Genomic DNA, 8192 nt, shown 5'->3' with positions numbered 1-8192 from the left:
TTTGCTTACGCATGCATGTATAGACTATTCTGTATAAGTATGTATGAATATTTCTTAAATTTGTTGTTGGTTTAACGATCACTTTGGATTGCTCGCTAACTTGCCTTCCATGTTGTGATGTATCTTTTCTCGTGTGTTCCCTTCTTAACTATGTGCTATCACAGGTTTCCAAGGGGCGCACTCATCTCAACCCCAATCTTTTAGAATATCTCATGCACCTTCCTTGACTTAGTTGCCTCGGTGCGAAATCGTGGTCAAGGCATTACTGTACAACCCACTATTAGGATTCCAACACCAAACTGTCTAAGGTCTAATTGGGACTTCTTACCGGGAGATCCCTTGACATGTTGGCAGGTCCAGCACCGTCAAAAAACGACAAGGTTTTTTGCAATCAAGGAGACAGTTTACAACAACAAGAGCTTTTATCTCCATAGTCAATATCAAAAGGCCACCTAGACCCTCATCAAAGTTGCCTACAAAGAAAGGTAACTCAAAGGACCTCAAAATCAAATATCACATCATCTTGGAACAGTTTGACACCATGAAGTATTCTTGATCTACAAAAGAAGACAAATAATATTGAAGGCAAGAAGGCATTGTCATCTCCAAGGTTATGAAATCAAGCAAGGATCATCTCATTGCCCTAGAAGAAGACCATCCAAGGAAGCAACAAATCATCCTCATCAAAAGGGAGAAAAATTTTCTATTGAGGAAAGGCTTTTTTACTTTAAAGAAGATCATCCAAAAAGAAGCCCTCATACATATTCTTCAACCATCATCAACATGATCAAGGTGAAGATTTCATCTTCACATGACAAGTAAGGATCTTTTCATTATATAATCAAGTTTGGTTAAATGACTTCATGATTGCAAGGACATCTATAGGTTGGATGGGTCTTCAAGATTCCTTGCATGAAAAAGGAGGATAGTCATAGTCCTTGAAGTAGCTGAAATCATTAAACATAACAAAAGGTCTCCTCTGAATTCATGGAAAGGGATACTTATGAAAGATCCCCTCATATAGCAACATTCGAGACATCAAAGAGATGTATATGATAAACTCATTCTCTAAAGGTGCAATGAAGAAGGTCACATGAAATCTGATCTTCATGAAAGTAAATGGGTATCAAAGGAGGTGAGATATCTTCATAAGGTCCCATCTACAAGATCTAGTAATGAAGATATCCATCACTGATCTATAATGCACTAACAGATAATCAAGGTAAAAATATCCATGAGATAAGAAAGTTACCTCATTCGACAACGTATGGTCTCTATGCTAAATAGAGAAAGACAAGTTGATGGATATCCTCTTAACAAGGAGAGCCTCTTGTTAAGAGGGAGATCTGACATGTGCATAAAGGAAAGGTAAGGTTGGTACTCAAGCAAACATAATAAGAATAGCTAAGATTCAATGTTATGGAAAGTTTATATAACAAAACTCATATCACTCGAAAGATGGAGGATGCTGAAGAAAAAGGCCAAGGAAAGAGGGAGTAACAAATCTCTACTATGATTAAGATGGTATCCCTCAGAAAAGTGTCCTGTCATAATCTCTTAAATCTTGAATTATAAGATATGACAATGATAATAAGATGCATCGTGGCATCATGGAAGCATTAAAAACAAGATCTCGTGGCATCACCATGAGAATCATGGACACAATTCATGGCATACAAACTTGAAGGATATAGCTCTTGGGAACTTCAATGAATTTTGAAAGAAGGGAAGAAGTCATCGAGGACAAGGTTCATCATACATCAAAGGGAAATATCTTCCAGATGGGGATATACAAGATCCTCAAGATTCTCTGATGGAATCCTCATAGAAGGGTTCACCAATATAGAAAGGAAGCAAGTGTTTCATCAAGAACTCCAACTTGTGGAATTCATGGATGATGTTATGGTGACATAAGAGAAGACATAGATCAAGGGGTTGAAGACACTTCAATCAAGGAAGCCGTTGAAAGAAGCCTAGATGACCTAAAGGTAAAATACGGTATGTATGCTTGTGTTTTAAATTATAGTGTCATGTCATATGGTTGCGGGTAACATGGATCATTACTTCTATCTTGAGAAGCATGATCAAGAGAAATATGATCTCCTCCTATGAAAGGATGCAGGAAAACATAAAAGTCACACTAAATGCAATCAACATAATATGTCCTCATATGAAGTATGAAGTGGTTGACTACCATTAAGAAACCCTGATTTAAAGCTCCTAGGAATGGAATGTGTGAGGAAGGAAGAGATCGATATGCAACCCTGATGAAGGCAATCAAATTCCAAAAGACCAAGAAAACTTCACCAGGAAATCTCCCAGAAAGATATGAAGACTTTGATGATGAAGAACCTTGACAATGGATATCTTTGGGAGATGTGTCAACATGCATGTAGGATGTTGATACCTACAGGAAGATGTCATGATGAAGAGTCATCTCGTAAGGTGTGATTTAATATTATGTTTTGATTTCTTGAATAATATATGGAGGAGTTCATGCATGGCTACTCGAACAAGAGTTGTAAGTACAAGTACAACTAGTATTCATGTGGTGGATGGAAGCAGCACGATGAGAAAGAAGTAGTCATATGAAGAAGGTTCCAAATATGTATCAAGAATGCCACTTCCCATGAAGAAAGGAATGGCATGACAACCCAAGAAGGAAAGTGATCGATAGCTGATGCCCTACAAGGAAGAAGCTCAATTGGTTTTCATGACATCAAGGAAAGAAGTTGATCAAGCAACTGAAGGAACCACGAAGAAGAAATTGTTGATGAAAAAGGAGAGCCTCTTGTTAAGAGGGAGATCTAACGGGTCCCTGATCGAGAGGGAGTTTGGATTGGGTCACCCTTGATTAAAAAGAAGTGACAATTGTGTTTTTTTATTTCATGTGTCATACACTATACCAAGGCTAACAACGATAAATCTTAGTGAAGGCCATTAAGAGAAATGTAGACACGTGATGGATGTATCTTCCCTAGTTGGGAGGGAGAGATAGACACAACATTCTTGTCTTCATTTGGGAAGAAAGAATGGAGGATTGGGTAATCATTTGGCATCTGATGCTCTTTGAGGATGTGTAGGGCATCTAAGATAAGAGTAGGCAAGAGCACTAATATTCTTTGAGGGTTGGGAACCCAAAATAAGAATAGTCCTAGAAGGTCATACTCAGTGAACACCCAGGTGGGTATGTACCTTGAGAGACAATGATGAAAATGTCTATAATTATTGGTCTCGCCAGCATTGTAGCTTATGGTCTCGTGTAGATATGAGTTGTTAGTTAAGGCCTTGCACTATGACAATGTTGGTTGATATGATGCTATACATATGGGATTACCAATCTGATTCTTCTTATGAGAAATTTTTCAAATTGAGAATGACCAAGTACCATTATGAATACCTCCCTAGTTAAGAGGGAGTGTTGAAGAAAGTGTAACTAGGTTCGATCTTCATAAATGTAATTTTGATCTTTGTACTTGTAAAAAAAAGAAATATTATTTTTGTAAAATTATAAAATGAGTTTTTTGCTCATTACATGGGTCCAGCGCATGTTGAAGTGCTATAGGAAAGTCAAAGAGTCAAAAAGCTCTTCTTGAGCATACACGTAATGTATATGAGTCAACCTAGAGTGTAGATCATCCCTCCAAGACAAGCATAATCCTCTTGAAGAAGGCAGTCATGTCGACCTCAAATATATATTTAAATGACAAGTCGGCTCATATGTGGAGACACAACAGTGCACTATGACATGGCTTATTTATGGAGGAAGAACCACTATAAATACCCCGCTAGGATCACCACAGGAAACTAAGAATCTCGGACACTTTGAATTTCGGATGGGTGTCGGTGGTGCATGATCTCAGATGGCAAAGTGAATACACAGCTTTGGAATCTCGGACAAGTAGAGTACAGGAACTCGGTCATGTATAATAGTACAGGAACTCGGTCAAGTATAATAGTATAGGAATCTCAGACTAGTATAATGGTACAGTATTACAGTGTTTCGATTAAAGGAGTCTACAATTTAGGAGAGTATTACAGGGGTACATACTCTCACAGTCTCGACATAATAAGATGAAGTACAGTGATGTATCCTCGGCATGACAATGACAAGCCTGATCTCGGTGAAAAGGGAACACAGTTACATTCTCGTTGAAGATCTCAATAGTCTTGGTAACAAGGATGTCCACAGTCTCAACATAATTATGATGCAAGGATCTCATAAGTGACACACTCTATCACGACATACATCAAGGCGTTGTCATGGTCCTATCATAGTTATGATCTCATTCTTGATGGAGACAGTCACAAAGGTTATGATCTCAATGAAGGACAACAAAGATATTACAGCAGTGATGGTATAGCAAAGATGTTACAACAGTGATGAAGTGGCGCAGTAATGGTGCAACAATGATGATGAGCTCAACATTGACAAAGAAAGAGGACTGGTGTCTTGGTCTTGGAGTGGCCTAATAGGTCAAGGGTCATGGTCTTGATATTCGTCAATTGGAATCTCTATAAGAAGAATTTTGTGCAGGTTTTCCTCTCCAAGAAGGAGAGGTTTTGGCCTGGTAGAAAGCCAACATCTTTTGTTCTTGTCTCTTGTCTTTTGGTAATTGTTTGATGAAGTAATAAATACACACACTAATGATATCAAAAAGGAAATTGTGCTAATAAGCAAAAGTCAAAATACCTCACACATAGTTATCATGCTAAAAAGAATCACATTAACTCTAATTGCCCTAGATTCTTCAACAAAATGTAGCACTCAAAGGCAGTTCATGAGATCATGGATGTTGTAAAAAAATCATTTGGTCTCAAACTTGGCAAAGAAGCAATTGGCCAAAGATATGTTTAAGGCCTTCGTAAACCTGTTCTAGAGTGATAACAGGAACAACATCTTGAAAAACAAGCTCAGATTCATCAAGATGTCACGGTTTGATAATGTTAACAGTAATTTTGTGAAGATCATCTAGATATGATATCAAACTGCATCCATTGGAGAGAGTGGATGAGACAAAACTCCTAAATGGGTTCACAAAGCCATCAGAATTATTTGCCAAGGGAAAAGGGAAGGGTTCCACGGGTAACAGTGAAGGATCATAGCCAGGGAAGAATGACTTGAGAAAGCTCAAGTACTTCGTTTGCCACAAAAATAGGGACCGTGCATCATAGTTTCTAGAGAGGAAAAAGGGGAAGGGGAAGTCATAAGGTTCAGATAATGGACTTCTCGTTGGTCTCATATCTATCCACCAACACCATCACTAAGAGTGTTTGGTACTTAAATAGCAATGCATCACACCACATGGCAAAAGCAAAGGACTTATTTAGTAATGTGACAAAGAAAGACTCAAAAGTGCATGTGGAGCTCGGAAATGATACAAAGTATGCAATGAAGGTAGAGATAACCATTAAGTTCCATCCCCAATCAAGAGGAACATTGAAAGCCAAGGACACGCTATTTGTATTAGGATTGAAGAAGAACTTACTCTCAGTCATAGTGATGGAGGATAGAGGATCTGAGGTCATGTTTAAAATGGGAAGTTGTTCATTCACCCAAAGGATACTAGCCCAGACACGGTGCTAGACATCAAGGTTAAAGAGTGCAACTTACACAAGTTGAAGGGCAAACATGTTCAAGTTTTGGTACATGACTGTGACAACTTGTGCGAATTGGGGGATAGGATAATGGGACACTTGCACTACAATGCATCACTGATGAGGGAGATTGTCACTATTCTCCCAAAGTGCAGGGTTGAATAGTGAGATGTGTGTAGAGGGTGTGCACATTAGAAAGAATTCGAAGGCTACCAAGTAGCGACAGCAAGTCCAAGGGGATCTTGGATCACATTCATTCATGTGTGGACAGATGTCAGTGGCATTCATGCAAGGAGCACCATATTATGCAACATTCATTAATGAGTTCTCCAAGAAAACCTTGGATCTTCTTAATGAAGACCAAGAATGAGGACTTCATTCAATCCAAAATTTCAAGACCCAGGCAGAGAACCAAAGAGAGAAAAGGATAAAAGTCTTGAGGTCAAATAATGGGATTAATGAATCCTACATTTCTACAAGGAGATAGGGATCAAGTCGGAGATGACAATCTCATACAACCCTCAACAGAACGAGATTGTGAAGACAGAACTAGTCTCATAAGAACTACTAAAGCAATGATACATAACCAAGATATCCCTAAGTTTATTTGGGTAGAAGCATGTAACACAACATGTATATTTAAAAAAGGAGTCCTCGCATGATCTTGGGGGAGAAGACTCTTGAGGAAGCATTTTGATGGGTAAAGCTAGAGATAAAACACCTAAGGATCTTTGGTTGTCCAATGCTCTTCTGCATTCTTATGGAGAAGAGGATGAAGTTGCAACCCGCTAGAGAGAGGCACATTTGTGGGGTGCAACAAAACTTTGAAGGCATACATTATCTTCATTCCAACACAGAGGAAGACAATTGTTAGCAGGGGATGTGAAGTTCCAAGAGGGGCTAGCACTAGGAAGTCCTAAGAACCACTTTAGTAACAAAGTAGGAGGAGGAAGAGGCTCTGAAGGCTGAGCAACATTCAACAACTACTTATAGTTCAAGGAGTCTTCAAGTGGGGAGGAGGGGCCAATAACACTTCCTACCAGTTATGTTAAGAGACCTCGATGGTTTGAGAAAACACTGAGGGATGTTGAGGAGCCTATGGAGGCTCATAAGAGCACATTCAAGGAAAGCGAGCCTCCAAAGAAGTTTCTAAAATACTTAGCATTGATGAGTAGCGTCACCAAGATGTTTGGAGGAAGTTCATGGTGAAGCATGGGACATTGTACTAAGACGAGGGAAAGCTAGTTCCAAGTGGCTCTTCGAGAAGTACCTTCCTCGCTGAGAGGGAGTTGATAATAGTACATTGGACAAGCACTTCCCCACGAATCTGAGTGTCTAGACGTTTGGAAGTCATCCAAAGGACTCTTAACATTGCAAATTACTTTAATTAAAGCAATTGACTTTTATAAGGAAATGTGAGATAAAAGACCAAGGTAAAAGACATGTTAATGAGCACAAAACACAATGAGATAGTGAGATCTTAGTGATTGGGTGGAGAAAGACATTCATCAAAGCCTGCAAATTCCACAGGAAGAGAAAAGGGGCAACAAGGGAAAAATTTCCAATGGCCAACAAGATCAAAAAGCGGATCTTGAGAGTTGTCAGCTAGAAAAAAAATCAGATTTTGTATTTGTAATTTTCTTCAATGGACATTTATTTTCCCGATTGGGAAAACCCTTGTATTTTCCCAGTGGTCTTGTACCCTGGTTGACTGTGTTTTCTGGTCTCAATTTTTAGCCTTTGGATGGTCTCTTAACCATTTTGAGATTAGCAAACTTCGTCATCTCTAAACTGGTAGACTACCTTCTAAGAGGTTCAATGGCCACCTCTTCCTCTCCTCAAGGTCGTAAATCCAATGGAAATAGTGTTTGTTAGAACCAGATTTAGCTTGAAGGCCTGAGACTCCTCATTGCAATAATGGACAACATAAAAGGAAACAAAGCTTCGTTACCCTTTATCACCTCTAAGGTGCAAGAGAAATAGCATTATGTCACCCAAAAAGTAAACATAATGAACTTGCTCGTTCAACAAACGAAAAGATTGGATATTTTAGAAGTTGAAATGTAGTATGCTCTAAAACTTAGCTCTGAATGCAACAAGGGCCTTGGAAAGCAAAGCTGAAAGAAGATGACACAGTGCACCAATTCAGGGAGCCAATGGACATGGACTAGTAGCACTCCACCTCATCAGAAGTCTGATAGGAAGAGGTCAAAATTATCTGAGGTCAAAAATTTTCATGCTTTTGGTTGAGTCTCTAGTTTATGAATATTTGTAAAGCTATAAGAATTCTAGGCCTTTTTATGAAGGTAGCAACATCTGGGAAAATATCGAATACAGTTTTTGTAGACTTCAGTAAATTGTCCCATGTAAATTCAGAGCCTATTGACTCGGGGCTCAGATTCACCAAAGCATATTAATATACTACGACGATGTATGCATTAGCTACAGAGTTCTAAATTATATTTCTCTGTTTTGGTTTTAAACCCCTAAAAAAAACATAAAATGAGAAGATCAACATATAGTGAAACATGGTATTGGAAAATTCATAAAATGCCATAGGATGAAAGAATTTATCATCTTTGTGATACTAAGAA

The sequence above is a fragment of the Pinus tabuliformis genome, chromosome 6 (genome assembly GCF_031772625.1).
Source record: "Pinus tabuliformis cultivar Carrire ecotype Pingquan chromosome 6, CPIR1, whole genome shotgun sequence".
In the NCBI taxonomy this organism is placed as follows: Eukaryota; Viridiplantae; Streptophyta; class Pinopsida; order Pinales; family Pinaceae; genus Pinus; species Pinus tabuliformis.
This window is presented reverse-complemented; position numbering follows the sequence as displayed.